Source organism: Canis aureus, chromosome 6, assembly GCF_053574225.1.
Source record: "Canis aureus isolate CA01 chromosome 6, VMU_Caureus_v.1.0, whole genome shotgun sequence".
NCBI lineage: Eukaryota > Metazoa > Chordata > Mammalia > Carnivora > Canidae > Canis > Canis aureus.
This window is the reverse complement of record NC_135616.1, coordinates 11,984,022-12,006,981: the sequence shown is the minus strand read 5'-3', so window position 1 is coordinate 12,006,981 and position 22,960 is coordinate 11,984,022. Positions and strand designations below refer to the sequence as shown.

Genomic DNA, 22,960 nt, shown 5'->3' with positions numbered 1-22,960 from the left:
AAACTACTATTGGCACTACCAAATCTAGCCTGTCAACCTGATTTTGTCAATGAATTTTATTAGAATATAGCCACTCCCATTTGTTGTCCATGGTGGCTTTTGCACTACAGCAGAATTGTAAAAGCCTATAAGACTCACAAAGTTTAAAATATTTATTATCTTGCTTGTCCAGAAAAAGTTTGCCAGCCCCCGATTGTAAGTGATGCTACTTAGCACAAATTTCTTGGCTTATATAATGTTATTATTTATTATTTGTTCTTCTTAGACAATGATGTAACAAGTTATATGTTACACATTAAATCTTTACAACATACATCAAAGAAAAAAGACATTAAAATGCAGGTAAAAATTTTAATTGTGCATTGAATAAAAAAGTTTAAAAATTTTTTAAAAGAAAGAAAAAACCTCGATCCTGGAGACCCGGGATCGAATCCCACGTCGGGCTCCCGGTGCATGGAGCCTGCTTCTCCTTCTGCCTATGTCTCTGCCTCTCTCTCTCTCTCTCTGTGTGACTATCATAAATAAATAAAAATTTAAAAAAAAAAGAAAGAAAAAACCTGAACAGATGTATAATTAGTAAAGTGATTGAACCAGGAATCTAAAATCTCCCCACAGGTATGGGGCAAGGGAGAGCTATTATTCAATAGGTACAGAGTTTCAGTTTAGCAAGATGAAAGAGTTCTAGAAATTTGTTATGCAACAATGTGCATATGGTTACTGTTGAACTACACACTTAAAAATGGTTAAGACTGGGGATGCCTGGGTGGCTCAGTGGATGAGCACCTGCCTTCAGCTCAGGGAGTGATCCCAGGATCTGGGATTGAGTCCCACACCAGGCTCCTTGCAAGAAGCCTGCTCTCCCTCTGCCTGTGTCTCTGCCTCTCTCTCTCTCTCTCTCTCTCTCTCTCTCTCTCTCTTCCTCTCTGTCTCTTATGAATAAATAAATTAAATATTTTTAAAAATGGTTAAGATTGTAAATATTACATTGTGACTTCTACCACAATAAAAAGAAGTAGCTACATCAAATTTTAATAAGTCAAGTCTCTTTATTTCAAAAGTAAAGATAATCAGCAACAGGTTAGGAAATTCTTAAATAGAGACTGGTTACAACCAGGAATTCTCAATAATTACGGTTAAAATGGACAAGTCTGAATTATATATCACAACAAAGCAGAGGAGGGACTTCCTGCCTTATTCCACAAATTCTTTTCACTTCCTACATCTTTTTCTAGAAAAGCTACAATCATGGCACCAAGATAAAGTTTTTTAAATCTCTTCTAAGTTCCATGTATCTTCTTCAAGAACTAAAGATAATTTAAATTGATTTTTTTTTCATTTCCATCCAATCTTATGTCCCCAGGATAATCACTGTGAACTAAGATGACTCTTGCATCAAAAATGTATTAAGTAGTTTTTTAAATGGTGATTACTCAAGATTTTCCCTAAAGCACAATGATTATACATGTTCTGAAATGTTTTTATCCCAAATAGAATATAAAGCACAATGTTGTGATAAAGATGGGCAGGATATCAACTCTATAATGTCCTGGTTGTCATGGGGATTGAGGGCTGACTTGTTGCATTAATACTTGCTTAGAGTTTATTGGTTTAGGAGTGAGTTGTTTTTTTCTTTAGAATTTACTGTGCTAGTGCATATAGAGGACATTTGTGTGTTTCTCAATTAGAAAGAACAACAGGAAAAAGCCAGGGAGAAGACTGGAGACTCTCGACATTATAGGAATGGCCTGTGGCATTCATTTTGCTTTCCTTGTTGGTGGGCATGCAGAGAAGCTTATTTTTTTTTTGGGGGGGGGGGGGTCACAATATTAATAATCTAATATCAGAAGAACCTTGTAGTACAATTCTGGTAGGTAGGAGTGTTTCCTATTTTGTTAGCCTCATTTCTTAAGATGTGTGGCTTACAGTCAAAACCTAAACTTTTATATATCATGAAAAAAGTGAAAGTATAATGTTAATTAATAGCCAGGTTTCTATGTAAAATCTTTATCCCAGAAGTCTAGCACCGCTTCTATGACGTCAGCTGGAGCTAAAGGGTACTATTCCTACTAACTCCTTCACTAAAGCAAATACTACTGAATTGCTAAATTACAGCTATTTTTCACAATGTCAGTGCCTTCCAACAGAAAATCATTTCATAAATAGTAATTTTGTGTCAATCTTGATTGCAAAGTGAATTTAAAATAGGTATAGTAGTTTGACAGGTAAATTTGTAGGAGTCAGTGAAACTCATTCCTTTCCTCCAAAATAATCTTGAATGTGAATCCTGCACCAACAGGTAACTACTAAAAACAAATTGTGTGCAATATATAATTGCCAAATAACAGACTCTATTCATGCATCTGACAAATATTTCCTGAGTGTCCACCATGTGCCTGATACTGTGATGGTACTAGAACTACACACGTGAAAAACACAATTCCTATCCTCTGGTAGTATCCTCCAGAGGAGCTGTTAGAAAAGAAATCATCTGTTATTAAAAAAAAAAAAAAAAGTGTGGGAAGCATCAGAGAAATAAAGAAAACCTCACTCTTTCTGGTGGGATCTGGGAAGGCTTCAGAATAGAGTATTTTTAGCTGAATTTTAATGGCCCATCACTTAAATAGGTTCTGTTTCTCTTTTCTATCCACTGAAAATGGTGACCAACTTGCACTACCAGCCCAGTTACAAAGATTATCTCATTTAACCCCATAGGTAAGTATCATTCTGTCCCTCTCTGACCAATGGAAAAACTGATACTGGGAGGAGTAAAGTAACTTCCTCAAGGTCACAAAGTTAGTAAGAGACAGAGCTCAGATGAAAGTCCACAGGTCAATCATCCAAGCTTGCTTTCTTACTATCTGCTTGTGGCTATTTACTCTGGTTGGTGAGCAGGGAGGGGCAAGACAGGCAGATGAAATGGTTTGTACAGGGTTCTGGTTGCCTGAAACTTTAGATGCATCTGGCAGATGCATCTGGCTTTGAAGCCAGCCAAAACACGGCCTGGTAATGAGGGGTGTACGTGCCCTGTCCAGGAGCCGGGCCCTTGGATCTCACAGATTCTGCAGGAAAGCTGGGCCTCTTTTCCCTGACTTCTGTGTGTCCTCTCCCAGAACTAGAGGATGGGACCAATGACCTCCGTGTGCAGGCTGGTACCAATCGTTACAGGCAGAAGGACTAATCTTAACGTTTGGTGTAAGGAACAGTTACCGGCAGATCTCGAGGCCTCAGGTCTGAGACACATCTCCCTGCTCATCCCTGACCCTAAAATGGACTCTTAGCCCATTCCTATAATTTAGATCACACTATGTGAGCCCATTTCTGGAAACGATGAGTTTGAAGCATTATGTCTAGTCTACAGTGACACCTAAATAATTAGTGACAATGATACAAACATGATTCAAAAAAAAAAAAAAAAGTGATAATCAAAGGTGCCAGGGTGGCTCAGTTGGTTAACCACCTTCAACCCAAGGTCTTGGGATTGAGAGAGAGAGAGAGAGAAAGACACACACACACACACACACACACACACACACACACACACCTTCAGCCCAGGGTCTTGGGATTGAGAGAGAGAGAGAGAGAGAGAGACACACACACAGCTGCCTGCTCAGCAGGGATCAACTTCTCACTCTCCTGCTCCCCCTGCTTGTGCATGTGCTCTCACTCACTCTCTACCTCTCAAATAAATAAATAAAACCTTTTTTTTAAGTAGTAAACAGAAAACCAAACAATCCGTTTATATGAAGTTCAAGAACAGGTAAAGCTAACTGATCACAATAGAAGTAAAAATGGTTATCTCTTGGGAGAAAGACATTAATAAGAAAGGGGGAAGAAGGAACTTCGGAGTAATGAAAATACTCTTTACCTCCTCTTGATCTTGTGGTGATTATATACTTAAGATGTGAGCACTTTACTACATGTAAATTATACCTCAATTTGAAATGCAAAAATAAGAGGACAGCAAAGTTTGAGCACTGATTCATCTCATTTGTCCTGCTTTTCAAATATGTTTAACCACAGATAAATGTACTGAATTGGTTTTTCCTTGTATAAAAGCAGATATTCCCACCTCCAGCCATCAAATGCTACTAATTTTATTTAGTGAATAACAGAGTTATTTAGTTAGAGTCACAGAAACACAAAATTTTCAAAATATTTTCTTGTGGGGATCCCTGGGGGCGCAGCGGTTTAGCGCCTGCCTTTGGCCCAGAGCGCGATCCTGGAGACCTGGGATCGAATCCCACATCGGGCTCCCGGTGCATGGAGCCTGCTTCTCCCTCTGCCTGTGTCTCTGCCTCCCTTTCTCTCTCTCTCTCTCTCTCTCTCTCTCTCTCTCTGTGACTATCATAAATAAAAACAAAAAACAAAACAAAAAAAAACTTAAAAAAAAAAAAATATTTTCTTGTGACCTAAACACCGAAGCAGGCCTAGTAAGAATTGGCAACTGGCAAGGACAAATTAAGCTCACCTACATTTTTTATAACCAAATTTTGATTATATTAACTTGCCTACATTAAAGCATTTTATTTTTGCTTGGCTGTTTGTAGCTAAGCATTAGTTAGTAAGAGAATGTTTTTCAAACAGTTAAAACATTGTTACAGCATCTTTGTGTTCTTTTAATTTTTCTCTTCATTATGTTTTTGTCTGCTACTTCAGACTCTAAACATTGCTCATTCTTTATATTGAAAAATAAATATTGCATTTTAAATTCCAAAATACAGAAATATTTTGAGAATTTCTTTAAGTTGGTAACAACAATTACCAGTCATGAAATATATTAACCATCACACAGTTACCATATGGGCTTACTCTTTGGGGCATGAGATCAATGAATTAAATTTCTTTCTGGGTATTATTCAGAAATGACTTCGGGGTGAAATCATGTTAAGCTAAAGTAAGTAGGGACAATGCATTATTTAATAGTGTCTGAACTGAATTCTGATTGCTTGCATAAACAACTCATCAATCTTACTGTCTTCTAGGGACACAAAGGATATAATTCCCTATCACTTGACACAAAGTAAATATAAAAAAAGCCTTCCATAAATTTTTGGTTTTCAAGTTTACAAAACAATTGAAAATTGAAACAGATTTTCACTTATTCTCAAAATTGAATTTTGTCACAAGATGACAAGTTATATTTAGAAAATAACAAGCTATTGGCTAGGCTTGGTGAAGATTGTTCCAGCAATCATTAAATTTAATTTTTAAGAGTTTTATTCTACTCTTCCCATATCTCTCAGAAAACAAAAATAAGATTTGGTCCTAAATTAGAAATTTGGGATTGCATGCATTTTCTTAAATTAGTAAATAAATTTAATCATAGAAATTCTATTTTAGCGTGTTTTATAAATTTGGGATGTGAATAACTTGTCAAAAGCATTAAGGAGTAAATCTAGTTATACATTAGAATAGTGCTATCTTTGGGGATCCCTGGGTGGCGCAGCAGTTTGGCGCCTGCCTTTGGCCCAGGGCGCGATCCTGGAGACCCGGAATCGAGTCCCACGTCGGGCTCCTGGTTCATGGAGCCTGCTTCTCCCTCTGCCTGTGTCTCTGCCTCTCTCTCTCTCTCTCTCTCTCTCTCTCTGTGACTATCATAAATAAATAAAAATTAAAAAAAAAAAGAATAGTGTTATCTTTGATATAAGTTCCTCCACAAATCTGCCACTTTATAAGATCATTTTGACTTTGTAAATATCCACAATTAGTGATCTCTCTATTCCAATGAAACATTTATTAGACTATGGTGATTATTTGTTAATGTGTCTCTGTAATCAGATTATTGGTTTCTCAAAAAAAGGGATAAATTCTTTTATATATTTGTATCCCCAGATCCAACTGTCTGGTATATAAAGGATTCCCAAATACATATCTAACGAAATAAATTAATTAATTATTCCTACCTCCTTTATTTTTTCTACTGCAATAATTGATTCTTTCCAAATAAATGATCACTTCATTCCTAATTTTTCCCACAATGTCTCTAACTTTGGCTTCCTCTTGGAAGTGTATTCCACAGTCTTCTTGGGCCCTAGAATTTACTTTCAGTTGGTTCTGCTTTTAATTCCATACTAGTTAAACTCTCTCATCTTATGAACTTATATTGCATCCTTCCAAAATGGCCTTGAAATCAAAATCATTTAGTCAAAGTTGTTTCCACAAAACATTAGAATCTGCCAGCTGGAAGGACCCACTCATTTGCCAGGAAAGGAAACTGAGATACACAGAAAATAAGTGATTTATATATGTATGACCCCAAGTCATACCTTACTTTTTCTTAGTTTTGCTTTCTTTAGTTCATATATAATTCAATATTTCTGTCAAAGAATTTGTCTCATTGGAGAGATATAAAATAGAAACATGAGTATTTATGTTAATCTATAGTCTATACCAACTCATCCTAAAACATTTCAAAGAAACTGAGAAATAAATTAAAGCTTCATGGTACTCCATTATATATACCATAGTTTGTGCAATTAATCCCCTGTCAACAAAGAATAACTGAATTATTTCCAGTCTTTTGCTATTATAAAAGATGCTGCAATAAAAACCCTGTAAATATGTCATTTTGCATTTTTTATACCCTTTTGTTTTTGAGTTGAACACCTAGAAGTGGAATTTCTGGGTTAAAGGTAAATGCATATACAATTTTTCTAGACATCAATAGATTCCACTCCAAAGGTGTTGTGCTTTTTTCCATTCCCCCAGAAATATATAAGAGAAACTGCTGCCCTACAATCACATTCTAAGAGTCCCTTATCAAGCTTTGGGATTTTCTGCCAACCTGATATATAAAAAATAAATTAAAACTACACTAAGATAGATAAATTTGAAATTCATCTGTGAACAAATGGAGTGGAAACCATAGGAACATGACATCATACTAGAAGAGCAAACAGAATAAGAGTAGAATTCTGGATGGCACCTTATTTAAAACTGGAGAGACGAAGAAGAGCAGAAATAAGTAATTCATGTAGACTCCACGCTGAGCCAGAAATTAAGTGAAGCCAAAAATAGCCCAAAAATTAAAACAAGAAGGAAAAAAGGAGAGAATAATTCAGAAATCTAGAAATGTATATATGTCTATATGATTATAAAAAGGAAGTGAGAAAGATGGAAGAATTAGAGGGTATGATTATAAAATGAGTTCTTGGAAATCTAAGATTTGTCAGGTAAGGCAATGCTTGTTGATGATAAAATCCACAGCATGGGCTAAGGGGCCAAGTGCTGAACTGGATTTGCGGAATTGAGAACCACTTAAGTTAGCTGAGGTCACAGCTGTGAGGTTAGGTCTGGAAAGCTCATCCACATGAATGTTGAAATCACCCAGGCAGACATAGACATAGAAAAGAATAGGTGACCAAGCCAACCTCACTGAGATAGGAAATACAAGAGCTTCTTTCTCCAGCTTCTCATCCAGGGGGTACTGACCATTAAATCCCTTCCTATTTGATATCTGGCTTCACTGCCCAGTGCTCATCAATGGACTCTGTGAGTTCCTGAATCACAGATACACAGGCATGCTCTCATCTGCTGCCCTAGAACAGAAACCCCAGCTTCTCTCCTTCAGTCAGAACTTTTTCAGTTGCATTTCACTATCTCCAGGCAAAAGGGGCTATTTTGGACCACATAAATGATATGGCTGGCTTTTTCAGTAGCTTGTTTGGCAGACACAGTAATGCCCCTCTCAGATCACCCTGTGAGAAAGAAGTGGCTGCCCAGCTGTGAGAAGTGTGGCTTGTTAACAATCTTCAGCTATCAGATTCTGCATGGTCAGCCTCAGTTTCCCAGCCATGACCATGTTCTTCCCCAGGCAGCCCTCAGCTAATGACTTAGAAAGGAAGAAGTCAAAAAAAAAAAAAAAAGAAAGGAAGAAGTCCTGCTCTTCCCAGGCTTGCCCACAGTCAGTGACTGAGCAAGGTGTTTGTACGAGGACTTAGGCATTTCTGTGCAATGGGACACTTATCCTGTGAGCAGTTTTTGCTCTAGAGCTTCCCATGGACTAGCAGAGGCTTCATCAGGTCTCTATTGTGGTCCAACAGCTTTCCGGGACCAATCATGTTTCTTCTCTTTTCCTTTCACCTGTGACAGTCCTCAACAAACTTTTGTTATTCCTGTCTCAGCAAAGCTTGATGCTGGAGCTCCAACAATATGACCAGGACCTGATTCTTCTTGTTCCATCTTGTGGCTCCAAAGTCCTCACTATTGATGTCATGCAAAGAAACTATGTGGGAATAAGATGGTTGCAGCTTTTCTTCACTTCTTCTCTTGTTTGAGTCTAGCAGAAAAGAGTATCTCTCTTCCTAGAACTTCATAAAAAGCTTCATTGTTTGGGTACATTTTCATCCATAAACCGTGACCAGGGGGATAGCACTTTGCCAATAAAGGCCCATCCCGAGAATTGTGGAATGTGCCCCACCCAAACCACATGGGCTGAGAACAAGACTTCTTCAAACAAAAATCAGGACTATCCAAATTTGCTGTTCCTGCAATCTGTGTAGCCCTTTTCCCTTTGTGACCTGGGACCCTGACAACCATTAACATTAATATTCCACCTAGACTCTGTGATTCTGCCCCTAGGGCCTCAGATAAGAAACTAAGAACTTTACTTTCACAAGGAAAGACCTCTTGCACCAACTGCCTGCCTTACCCAGGAACCCATTCCACAATTCCTCTGCATTTAGCTTTGCAACATGTCTGAGAAATCCTTCTACTATGTCACTATCAACCTCCTGTGGCATTTGTCTTGATTCCCACAAATTCTTTTTGGAACGTTTCAGTATACATTTTGTGCTTCCATTTGGTCTGCTCTGAGGCAGATAATCATTGTGCTCCTCACACGACTGCAATGAGTCACCACTACTGTTTGCTTCAGTTTTGGTGAATGTAAGTAGTAGCAAAGTTGAAATAAGCCTTCTCCAAAACCTCCTCTCCTGCTCTCAGTAATGTAGGAATAAGTTACATTATTTATCACTTCCTTCATAGTAAAAGGAATCAATTAAAATATATAAATGTATTAATTTCAACTAGTTTGAATTGAGCTTCAGGACCTTCTACCTTTTTTTTTATTATTTTTTAAAGATTTTATTTATTTTTTTCATGAGAGACACAGAGAGAGGCAGAGACATAGGCAGAGAGAGAAGCAGGCTCCCCGCAGGGAGTCCCAATGCAGTACTTGATCCCAGGACCCCAGATCATGCACTGAGCTGAAGGCAGATGTTCAACCATGCTGAGGCACCCAGGCATCCCAGCTTCTACTCCTTATTTTTTTTAAATATTTATTTATTTATTTATTTATTTATTTATTTATTTATTTATTTATTTATTTTAGACATAGAGAGGCAGAGACACAGGAGTAGGGAGAAGCAGGCTCCACGCTGGGAGCCCGATATGGGACTCAACCCCGGGACTCCAGGATCACGCCCAGGCCAAAGGCAGGTGCTAAACCGCTGAGCTACCCAGGGATCCCACTTCTACTCTTTAAAAGAAACACTGAATCTTGGGGTGCCTGGGCTTAGTCAATTAAACATCTGACTCTTGATATTAGCTCAGGTCAGGATCTCAGAGTTGTGAGTTCAAGCCCCGCACTGGGCTCCACACTGTGTATGGCGCTGACTTTAAAAAAGAGAGAGAGAGAGAGAGAGAGAAAAGAAAGAAATAGAAAAGTAAAGAAATGCTGAATCTTGACCAGAAATGCAGAGATACTTTTTAGGCTTTGAGGCCACTTTCCTTGCATGTGTAGAAACGCCTGATTTTATTGTTTTAGTAATAACCAAAGTTCTTCGAGCGAACTTAGGTCCAAGAGAAAAAATTACATCTTTAGAAACTAATCAAACTACAATATTTAATTGTATTACTTAATATGACCTAGGTTATCAGTCCTATTGTCAGAATATATTGATAGTGAATTAGCAATTCCTACCCATTTCATAATTAACAAATACTTTTATCAATAATGAAAAAGAAACCAAATCAACTTGAAATGTACATACCTCTCAATGCTGCCTTCTCTCAGGGGGCCAGCTTGGGAAGGGAGAAAAAGTGTGAGAACCAAAACAAGAACTATAGCAGTGTTTTTTCTTAGCCACCTTATTTTTTAATGAAATTTGCTGAAGGACAAAAGGTAGAATATCCTTAGAATGTTTTTATACTAAGGTGACAGTTTTCTCTCTATTGCTTTTCTACATTTTGTTTGCTTGCTGACTTGACTAACTTGTTTGCCTGTTAGTTGAAAGCCTTAAGCAGGTAATATTTGTATTTGCATTATACACCATCCATATGAAGAAAGCTGGTACATCATGAAATGTCAAAAATATATACTTTCAACTCGGAAAAAACATATTTTTTGACTTTTGATTTTGAAATCAAGTTATGGGCTATTACTTGAAAACAGATTTTTCCAAACACAAAAGACAGATTATTTCTATTCAAAAACAGGCAACCCAAAGAAGTACTGAAAGGTAATCTTTTATGATTGTGACTAAATGAAGCTTTAAACAAGATTCACATAATTCTTAAATTTAGCTGGCTCCCCTATGTATCCTTCTTGTTTGTATCTTAACTCTCTCGTGCAACATCTCTCCCAATAGGGTCTGTTTATGGCTAAATAGCTGTTCTGCAGTTTCAAACTCCTTAGACATTTCTGCTATTGTTTCGTAAAAATCACCCTTTGCTCCAAGGGAATCATGCATTTGTTACGGAAACCGAAACAGTCTGCAATTGGCAAATGATGGCAGATCCCATCTGCTGCTGACATTTCCAAACTCTGTCATCAGCATTACTTCAGTCTCTCTAGACTACATGCATTTCTGATTCCCTCTCTTTGTTTCTCATCCCACCTCCCCTTCTCCCAAAGGATTGCTTGCTTCTAATAACGGTCTTAGAATTATCATCTGCTATTCTCTCATGACCTGTGCAGCAATATACAACATTTATAATTTATGAATTGAAACATCTCTAAAGATTGAATGAAACCCAGGGCATAATTCAGGCCTCACATCTGTACAGCACATTAGAATGTCCCAATCCCTCCTGTTTCTCCTATCGGTGTTATGGCAGCCAGCCCTGCCATTCTGCCAAGACACACTGACTTTGCTGAACATTTGCAGTTTACTGCCAACGCAGGAAAATCCGGTCGGTAAAGGTTTCAGAACGTCTCTGAGCAATCACATAGGACTTTGGAGGAGGAAGGTTATTTGGTATACGACCTCACCTGTCTTAAAAATGATTGACAGTCCAGAAAATTGAATTGCCTCTCTGCAAACTGATTCATAATCCACCCTACATGTTTTGGTGTAGTCATATAAAGTTGTCAGCACATAGTAATTCATAAGTGGCTGTCTCAAATACTTAGTAGGAGGCTATATAAAGCAGTTTCCTTCCAAGGATCTCAAGGAACTTCTTGGAGGATCTGAAATACATCCTAACATTAGCATTCAAGTCGAAAGTTACTTCTTCACTTACAGGGGAACATAAAATATATCAGGGGGAATTTTAGACTCCTTTTACAGCCATGACCAATGATGGAGAATTGATCAAACCAAATACCACAAACGTAAAAGTCCTCTTCCATGATATTCTTAGCCAATCTCTAAGTGCAAATAAAAAATTAAATTGTGACAAGTAAGACTTTTTGGTCAGTCCTCATCCTTTAAAATTCAATAAAGTTAGAAAGAAAGTTGTAAAAGGTTGGGAATTTTGGAATTCTTAATAATGTACCCACTTGTCAAAAGTTAAATAGTTTTATGATCCATTCTGAGATTTTGCCATCAATATTTTACTTATTAATTGTTGATGGTATATGACAGCAACAATGAGAAGCACATCCTACCAGATTCCGAAGAACTTAAAAGTAACAGAAATTAGGTTACAATAAAGCTAGTAAAATAGACACACATTTAAAAGGAAATGAGCTTCAGGGATCCCTGGGTGGCGCAGCGGTTTGGCGCCTGCCTTTGGCCCAGGGCGCGATCCTGGAGACCCGGGATCGAATCCCACGTCGGGCTCCCGGTGCATGGAGCCTGCTTCTCCCTCTGCCTGTGTCTCTGCCTCTCTCTCTCTCTCTCTCTCTCTCTCCGTGTGACTATCATAAATAATAAATAAAAAAAAAATTTTTTTAAAAAATAAAATAAAAGGAAATGAGCTTCAAAAGTCTCAGCTCCTCTGAGAATAATCCAATCATTGTATAAATGAATGCAAACACCTAACACTCAATCCAAATGGACTGGATAAAATCTCAGACTGAAAAAACTAGAATGTGATTATAAGTTAGTAACCAGTAACTAACACCCATGTGATTGTAATTTATCTGGAGGAAGACTAAGAACAAAATCACAGTGGAGAGCTTGGATCATGGAAAGCTGAAGAAAGGAGAACTTGGCATTGTGTATCCAACACTACCCTGAGAGAAAAACACTGAATCCAGGGAAAACAAAGTATCCCTAGAAAGATAAAAGAGCATAACTCAAGAATGTTGGTTTTGAAGGATCCCTGGGTGGCTCAGCGGTTAATTAGCGCCTGCCTCTGGCCCAGGGCGTGATGATCCTGGAGCCCCGGGATAGAGTCCCACATTGGGCTCCCTGCATGGAGCCTGCTTCCCCCTCTGCCTGTGTCTCTGCCTCTCTCTCTCTCTCTCTCTCTCTCATGAATAAATAAAATCTTTGAAAAAAAAAAAAAGAATGTTGGTTTTGAACTCTGATTGCCTGGGTTTGAATCCAACCTCTGAAACTTGCCTGCCTTATAACACAGGAGAGTTCCTTAAACTGGTTCCTATATTTTCTCATCTACTTTGTGGGGAGGACACCTCCTAGGAGGTTACCTCCTGGAGCTGCCAGGATTTATGAATTAATATAAGGAAAGCGTTTATAATGTGTCTGGCAACATGATTAATAAATATTACCACACACTGTTATAACTCCACTGTGGCTCACGGATGATTCAATAGGCCCATCAGCTGGTTGAAATCTTCAAAATTACTCATGTCCCTTTGTGACAAGTAAGACTTTAATTCCATGCTTACCAAACAACCGTAAATTATTAATTTGGTCTCGAGGCATCCTGATACAACAAAGTGGGTGCCCTGTATGGCATTATGAATACTCCTACTCATCTTCCCCTCCTCCATGTAATTTGACAAACTGGCAGTGTGCTTTTTGTCTTTTAGTCTCATAAGGAATGATTAGACTGCTCCATTCCAGGACCCTGACAAAATTCATCAACATAATGCCACCATGCGCAGGGTCTCTTAGTATGAATTTTATACCTTCACACCTTCTCCTAAAAACCTCCCCTTCACACCATCTCCTGCTAAACACCACCTTTCCTTCCTGCAATGCCAATTAAAATATCTGTGTTCTGGAATTAATATAACATTATTAATCCATTACTGTGAACTTAATTATAATTTAAGTTTGATGAGCTTGAACACTAAGGTTAATCTTAACTTAATTCCAAATGGTTGCTTTACATCTTTGCTTAAAAACAAGATACAACTGATCCACAATCTTAAAGCAGGCACTTACAGCTGATTTTACCAATTAATGTAAAATTTTAAAAATTAATACTGATTAGGCAAATTGGAATAGGCAAATGCAGATACTGTGGTAAAATCTTTAATTTTAAAGACAATATATTCTTAAGAAGCAATCTTAAACAATTTCTTTTCCTTTTCTATATTTAAGTATTTTCACAATGGTATTCCTTAGATAGACCAGCAAATATAAGTGAAGTGACATTTCCTTTATCAAAAGAATCAATCTCTCTAAAATGTATTACACATTCTTCGCCAGCTGAGGTAAAGAAAAGAAAGTCTACTGAACATAATTTAATTTTTCTTGATGGATCAAGGATTGTCATCATGAACATTAATTATTGTGCTATGCTGTACACTCTGGGATCATGATATATGGAATTGATTATTCCTCCTCTGAATTTCTTGCAACAGCTGAGCTGTTTTATTTTTTTCTTTCTCTTTCCAACTTCATGTCTGCTATTTACTGTCTTTCTTTACCTTCTATTTGTTTTATGTTTAATTTTACCTTTTTAGCTTTATATAGGGAAAAGGACGTAGTTTGTAGTCAAAACATGTCTTTTTTTTATCTTAGTTTACTTTTGAATGAACCAAACTATCAGAAAAAGTATAGATAAATGAATAGTCAAATATCAGTCTTAATATTGATATCACTGACATTCATGAATGTGACCTAGGTTCTGATAACCATGGGATTCTTGAAATCAAAACACAGAATATAACAGACTTACCTTCCAATACCAGGCTGTGCTCTAGGTATTAGCCCTATAAAAGGCATAGCACAGAGGAGCAAACCAGGATTCAAGATCCTGTAAGCAGCTAGTTCCCAAAATAAAAAGAAAGAAGAAGCTGAAATCTTGCCTCTGGATTAACCAGAAACTTCTAGAGGAAGCTAGAGGTATAGAGAGGCCAAAAACATAACACTAGTGGATATCCTGATATATAGACCAATTAACAATGAGAAAAAAATTCCACCCCAAACATAAAGATTGGAAAATCTCAGTCCCACCAAAAAACCATGTGAAGATGATCTCAGGCAAATTATCAAACTTCACTAATCCTCAATTTCTTTGTCTTTAAATGAAAAAAAAAAATACTGTGCCTACTTCAGTGAGTTATTGCAAAGATGAAATTAAATAATATATGGCAAAGTAAAGGGTCTCCATAATTGTGGCTACTTTCACTAACATTTCCCTTCTTCCCTTACTTACCTCTTCTTGCCTATTCCTTGGCTTCGGCACCAAAGAGATATGACATAAGTAACATTTGCAAATTAATGAAAGTGTACCTTTCTGTTAGTGACTTACCAGTTACTTTAGTCATCCTAGCTTTGGATCTTCTTGGCTGTGTTCATCATGCTTCGCGCTTAGAGGCTTTGTGACTTGACATTATTTGGAGGCTACTCAGGGGTTTACTATTATTGGGCAGCTGGTAGCAGAATTCCTCAGACATTACTTTCTATATGTAACAGCAAACTTTAAGTGCCTGAGTTTACAAAAGTATAAAACATGATCCCTGGTTTTACAGGAGCTTGAAACCTAATTTAAAGAAAACTGTCATAATTGTTTCAACTCAAAAATGTTTGTGGTAAGCAATGCAGTTAGGAGACCCAATTAACTGAATAAAAGCAGCAACAGAAGGCTATTATCCCGCATCTAGAATGGGAGAGTGTGAAAAAGAGTCCAATATTAACATTTAGAGAGCATGGGGCTTATATTAAGTACCAAAAAATAATAACAGAAGTTCATATTCACAGAGTAAAAATGAATAGAGAAATAATACCAGTATTTCAGGATGACTGAAGTTCTTAATATCAGATCATTAGATCTGAAATCTAGTAATGTAGAAAGTTTATAGAACCTAGAAACCATAAAATAGTCCCCCGAGGGACTATCTGGGTGGCTCAGTTGGCTAAGCATCTGCCTTCAGTTGAGGTCATGATCCCAGGCTCTTGGGGTGCAGCCCCAAATCAGGCTTCCCTCTCTGAAGGGAATCTGCTTTTTGCTTTCGAACTCCCTCTGCTTGTTCTCTCTATCTCTTTCTTTCTCTCTCTGTCAGATAAATAATTTTTTTAACAGTCCCCTAGGAAGAGCCCAGCATAATCAGGGTGACAAGGTCAAGTTCCCCAGTCCACAGACCAAGATTCAGAGCCAGGTTCCAGGCTTCAGGTACCTATTAACAAATGGGATTTGGGCAAAAATCATCGCTTGAACATACCAGTCACTGAACATGAGTTAGATTTGGGACTATTGTTCAATTCCAGGGTGAACCCAAGAAAAAACAGTCCACCTGAAGGCTGGCTGGCTGACTGCTTCGCAGGCAAACTTGAATTAAGAAAGAGATGCTGTTCATACATCCATAATTCATTTAGGAATGCATGAATTCATTCATTCACTTGCTTAAAACTTTCTGTTCAGCATCCACTTATAGAGAAGAATGTTTTCTCCCTTACTCTTGGATTCCATACCTGGGAAACAGAGTGACTTACCTGGTTAATTAATTTGGGAAGAATAAATGTCCATACTTGGCTTAGTTCTGCCCATTTTTCTTTTGGGAATAAGATTAGCAGGACCATATGCTTCTTACAATGCACTATGACCTATAAATTTAGCCTCTATTAGTAGTAACGCTTTCTTCTTTTATTTACTCTTTCTCAACTGGGTCAGAATTCTTGAAGGGAACAGAATCTTAAATATGCAATAAATGTTCCAAATACTGTGCTGGGCACTGAATATGTGGTTTATGAACTCTATTGTCCTGTAAGTAGTTCTAATCTGATGAGTTTGAGCTACATTCTGAATGATCTGAAATTAGAACTAGTAAAACAATAAATATTCCATGAAGAAGAAGGATATGAACCAAAAGTAATATCTACTTCAATTTTGCATAGTTTATTATGCAAATAGGAATTGATCAATAATGTTTACTGGGGAAGCAAGAGAGTTCATACTCTCACCTTCAGCTCTCCTTGAAACAAGTGAATTAGAGGATTAGAAGAACCTCTGCTTCCATCCAGGTAAATCTGTACCCATTCTTTTTTACTTTGAATAGTCTCAGTAATGATACTATATCAAATGTGAACTGAACCTCAAGAGTAAATGAAATACTCTAATTCTCTGGGATCTCAGCCCCTCCCTAGCTCTTTATGGAGCAACCCAAATTGCCTATAATCTCTTGAGACTTTTCTATAAATAGGATTATCTTTTTCTATAGAGAATGTTATTAAATGGTTTGCCAATGGCTCTAGATATTTACAAATTCTATATTCCCAGAAAATGTTTCCCCTTGAGACTAAGCAGAGAATATCCTAACTTCTCTTGTTATGCTTTCTCTCATTCAGGCAGACCATGATGGGGTTTCCTAGTCTATTCCAACCCAGGAGACTGACCAAAAGGCTTCCAACTCCAGGACAGGCTGTATAACTTTCCCTGGGTCTGATTTAAGATCTTCCTATTCAAAAGGTTCCCTCTTATTAACTAGAAATTAATATAAATAACCCCCAGCATCATTTAAGTGAATTTAATACTGACTGCAAATTGGCTTCTGTGGTATAGTGGAAAGAATCCAGGGCTTTAAACTTGGACAAGTCTGAGTCCAAAAAAGAGTTCCCCATTTGTGATAGGTATAGTCATTTGATGCACAACACTTATTCTACATTCCTTTCCATTGACTTCTTGATCTAAAAACCTCTTCTCCCAGGTTCACTTGTAAATAAGGTTCAAGATGTGCTTTAAGTGAATGAAGCATTCATGGGACAGTTGGAATACAGAAGTCTCCAGAGGCCACTTCTGTAGCTCCTACTATTTCTGCTAGCATGCAGGGATATAGGGATCCTAGGAATTTGGTTTTCCTAAAACGGCATTAACAAAGGGTCTGAATGTCCAGTAGCTAGCTTAGTGACTGTCAGAAGACAGCAAGCAGGTTATGGATTTTGCTACTATAGGTACTGAAATGTCAGCTTGACTCTGGAGCTATTAATTCTTATGTCACTATATAAACCCCAGATCGCAGCCAACATCGTGGTCTTGAAGCAGCAATTGGCATAAAGCTTCATGATTCCCAGTTGCCCAAGTAGATAGAGGTAGCTGTTTCCTGGGCCATTTAGTCATATGGTAGTATTCTGGGTGTCATTTCAGGAGGCCCAGGTTAGAGACTACTACTTTAGCTCTTTCCATAATTTTGCAAACACCTAAATTTCTTAAATCCTTTTTCATTTAAAATTGCTAGAATGACTTCTATATTCTGCAACTGGACCTTCATAAGTTATTTTCTCTCTCTTAAAGCTGGTTTCCTCATGCAAAAATAAATAAAATTAGTTTGCAGACTACTTGTGATAATTAGTGGTAATCCATTTTATGCTTGAATAGTCAGTCACAGTTACTGAGGAAGCTGAATGGAGGCCTTCTCATGGGTTTTCACCGTGAACAATTCTTTCAGCAAAGGCAGTGTGCCACATCCCAAAGTACAATTTACTAGTTCCCTCCCTCCTAGGTATCTTACTATTTTCTTCAAAATTAAGGACACTCCTCCTCAGGGCACCTCAGATCAACTAAATTGACAGACCACTTGTTCCTCAGGTAGCTGACACCATGAAGACTTCACCCCTCTGATGGGAACAGCTCCCTCCACCACCCCAGTCATGAAAATACCATGGCTTAGAACATTAAGCACAATATTATAACAAGAATTATAAACATATAGTAGCAGGAAGATCATTTCCCTATAAAGTGTGTTACTCAAAGACTGAGCTGAGCCTGACATATACTAGGAATTGGATAAATATATTTGAATAAATGCCTGAACACATGCATGAATGAGCCAACTATGTTAATAATTATTTTAAATCTTTACATAATTATTTCCTATCACTATTTTAGCAGGAATCTCAGTAAAGATTTCTCAGTTCAGAGAAAACTGAAATTAGTTCTATGTCATGCATTAGATGCTTCTTTTCTTTCAGACACTTAGTTCTCTCAATAAAAATGTGATGCTTTATCTCAATCACTCAGTCATAGTATCCTGAATATTGGAACATTTCAGTGTTTATAGTGCTGGTTCAGCCCATTCATGGTTCCTCAAAGACATAAAGACATTTTAAAGTGGGTCAGTGGTTGAGCGTCTGCCTTCTACTCAGGGTGTGACCCCAGGGTCCACAGATCAAGTCCCATATTGGGCTCCCTGCAAGGAGCTTGGTTCTCCCTCTGCCTGTGTCTCTGCCTCTTTCTCCATATCTCTTATGAATAAATAAATAAAATCTTAAAAAAAAAATAAAGACATTTTAAAGGAGTTCCTGAGTTAGGTGCCTTAGTCAACATGCTCTATATCATAATCCAGAGAACTCTAATAGCCTGCTTTATACAATGCCTTGTCCAGAGGTTCTAAAATCCCTAGATCTCCTCATCTTATGAAGGATAAAGATAATAAAGATAATGCTTCTGGGGAAAAGGTTTGTTACTTCTAGGTTTTAAGTATAAGTATGTCTGAAAACCAGTGCTATGAACTTAAAATCACCAGTCCAAGTACAAATCTAAACCACTATCCTAAAAAAAATGTATCTCAAAGCATCACATTACAAGGAAATCACCATTGTAAAATCTATTATGTGCACAGTGCAAGGTAGGGCCTTGATAGGAATTAGAGTTTAAGGTATTTTATAAATCAAGTTTTTATCTGTGATATTTGATTTTAATGATCCTAAAAAGCATCTCTGTTTAGTATGTGACTTAAAGAATATACTGTTTTTAATTTCATGAAAGTAGATTCACAGTATTGTACATGATTATATAAAAGAAATATTGCATGTTTATTTATACGTATTGCATAAAGATATAGGAAACACCCAGGGGAATGATTACACATTAAATTGGTAGTAGTTGTTATCTTTGGATAATAGGATTGCAGGAATTTTTTTTCCCTTTTTTCTGTGTGGTTATTGGTATCTGCTAAATGTTCTAAAACCAGCATGTTTTCTTCTAAGAATAGGCCATTATTTTAAAAGATATATGTGAAGAATATGCTTAATTCTTCCTTTTTTCCCTTTTCTATTCCTATTTGATCTCTGAGTGTTCATTTGCTAATTAACTTGAGTGCTGATTCCCACTCAAATCATCCACACTGCAAGGACAGCTTGCTTCACTATAATGAACACCAACACACATTACCTGTGGTTCAATTTTGAAAATTCAGATCACTCTAAAAACGTATCGACATACAATATGAACACCTCTTCTGCATGTTCCTGAACTTATTAGAATCTCTTCTGGATTCTATAAGCTAAGACGTTCTTAAGCATTTTACTTAAAAGTTGCATTTATAAGAAATAAATATGCATCAACTTCTGTGATTGAGCTAATAATATACATTGATATGTGAGGTAAATTGAGGGCCTGGTTCATTACTTACAAAATCAGGGAATTTTCTGCACATATAAAAACTAACTCAGCGATGGTAAATGAAAGCAACTTTTTCCAGTGTCCCATGATAAGGCAAAAGTCAGCATCTAAATAATAAAAATAAAACTATTCCCACATTTAGACCAATATTTTGACTTTTATGGAGACACCTGATTTACAGCATAGTGTTCTTGTGTAAAATGACCATTATTCATTTAATTAAAATTCTTAACGGCAAATATTATAATGGCTTCCATTAGGGTGAAGGTAACCTCTTTTTCTTTATGTTGCTTTATTCTCTTTTATAAATGTTTGTATTAACTAATCAAAAGCTGCAGGTTCACAAATTCAAAATCATGACACTCTATTTTATGTTGTCAGCACCAGCAACCTTACTGGGTAGTCACTTTACATCTATAGCCTGAGTCCTCCATCATAAATGACTAGGTTGTGCTAGGTATCATATTTTCTTCCAGCTCCAAATCAAAGAAATATTCTGTCTATCCTTGGGTTCCTTCATTTTACGACTTCTCCTTATGTGAAAACAAACTTTGCAGCTCTCTGAGCACTTCTAAATACCTTACCTTACTTGTCCCTCACCACAACCCTGGGAAGAAAGACACTTCTGCTACAGAATATCTCAGTAAGTATAATGGACAGAGCCTAGAAGATGGGCCGGGCATTGAGTTAATACTGAGGATCCAAGGACTAGTGAACTGAACTTCCTGCTACAAGACGCTTGCAGTCTAGTAGTGAGCTTAGTATTTCTACCTAACAACACAGACATGGTATAAGCTTAGCACAATGGAGCTCATCCTGTTTGATCTGGAAAGCTCCTTTAAAATGATCTAGTCCAACTGCCTCACTTTATAAGTGACAATCCAGAGGTCTAGACACTTTTCACAACCACAGTTCAAAGCTTGTCTCTTTCCAATCTGAGTCTTCCCTCCTCATTCAGCTGTGCCCTTCTAGAATGAATAATTTTCTCTAGAGGCCAGGGAAATAGATGGAGTAAATTCCATTGAATCCCTCTGTAAATGATGTGTAGTTTATCTGGTTGTCAAATCTTTTTTTTAAAGGTCACTCTTCCATGGTAAGAAACTTTCTGATGTTCTTGTTAGAAATAAGCTGAATAATATGGAGAATGAGAAAGAATGTGATTGTGCATAGATGCTTTTACTCTGGGTGTTTTTTGTTGTTGTTTTTGATATATATGTATATGCAAATTGACTGCAAAACATAAAATATGAAAAATATGACAAAATAAATACCTATGACAAACAGCAAATAACATTTTATTTATCAGTACTTTCATGTACAAAATATGCTTATCCAATGGATAACTTTGTAGTTTCTTATCTAACAAAGGTCACTTCCAATGATGTTTTTAACCCAAATACCAAGACTTTCATCCTTGCTGTGATCCTTTCTTGCATTCATCACAGATGGCAAAGGGTCCTGCTCAGAAAAAAAAACCCAAACAGAGAGGTCAACCCAGTAGAACAAGCCCCAGCACATGGAGAATGGGCAGAAACAATAATAATTAAAATCTAATAAGCACTTACTTAATCCAAAGACACTGTTCTAAGTGCTTTAATGTATTCATTTACCCTCACAGCAGCCTCTGAGCTAGGTCTTACATCAGAGGTTATGGAGTGCCCTAGTAAGGAAAAAGCATAGGATACTAGAGAACATACCATTGTAGACAGAGATAAGGGACAAGCTCCAGATGAGATAGTCAGAAGGTGGCAGTACACTGTGGGATAAAGAAAGCAAGGCAGAAAAGAGGCAAATGCATCCTCCACATGTTCACATTCCCTATGTATACCATTGAGGACATACTATAGTATCATAGTAAATTCCAATAAAATTGAGTTGAACAAAAAAACAGTGTAACAACAAAGGTCCATTTAGGAACCACTGGTCAGAGATAGTAAGGTTCATTATGATTTTCAAGGTCACCTAAAAATTTTCCACTACACCCCTGCTCTGTGTTGTCCTATCTATGTTTAAACATTTCTAGAAACTGAAAAAAGAAATTCACATAAACTACACACCATGAGTTATGTTCAAATTCCATCCCCATAATAACCTAGTGAGGTAACTATTATTATTCTTGTTTTATAAATGAGGATACTGAAGTATGAAAAGATTAAATTACTTACCCCATGTAAATTTACACAATCCAACTGAATTTAAATCCAAATATTCCAACTTTAATACCAGCACCCTTTCTATTAAGCCAAACTTTGCTTTTACCATAAAGAGAGCATTACCTAATCAGAGTACATGACTAAGTATAGCGTTCATTGAAAGTGATCAGAATTTCATTATGCTTACCTTCAATTTAAACAATTTCAATTTCAAGTACAAAATACAAATGTCTGAACAGTTTTAACTGATTTGAGATGTAAATACTTATTTGTGATGTAAAAAAGTAAAATGCTGCATCTGAATGCTTTTCATCACACAATTCTAATATTTTAAGTATCTGGATTTAATTTACTTAACAATAAATGTATTCTTATAAGATATAAACTATAATCATATTCTCTCTCTCCTCCTCTGCCCCTCATCTTAAAGACCTCACCACCATAATAGAATAGCAAAATCTGTAGAAGTATAAATTGAATCTGGCCTACAAGGCGTTTCCTCGATTCAGGTACCCCCTAGTGAATGGCATATTTCTCTCTAATATATCCTCATGAGTATCATTTTAGGAAAAAAATATAAATATTAGCAAACAAAATTAAACATAGTTCACACTTTTTCTACTGCCATACCTTTAGCATTTCCAGACTGTTATTTTAAAGAGCCATAACCTGCCAAAACATAATTATACAGAAGGGGGTTAAAAAAAAAAAAAAAGACCTCCTATTGTGTTTCCAACATTGATGGAAAGGGAAATTGGTGATAGAAAATAATGAAGAAAAGCAGTTATTGAAAATGAATATTGCATTATTTGCAATAAATAAACTTATCATTCGTTTTCATATTTAAAAGATTGGGCAACTAATACAATATGCCTTTCTACTATATG

The 22,960-nt window shown here is 36.9% G+C and overlaps 1 long non-coding RNA gene across 1 annotated transcript; it reads right to left on the bottom strand.

Annotated features, from left to right (window-relative positions):
- Nucleotides 1–21,192: 21,192 nt before the first annotated feature.
- LOC144315517 (uncharacterized) lies at nt 21,193–22,695 on the bottom strand. Its single transcript, XR_013381233.1, has 2 exons — nt 21,486–22,695; nt 21,193–21,378 (listed from the first exon to the last, which is right to left on the bottom strand). It is a non-coding gene; the product is annotated as an uncharacterized LOC144315517 (long non-coding RNA).
- Between the last annotated feature and the right edge of the window lie 265 nt (nt 22,696–22,960).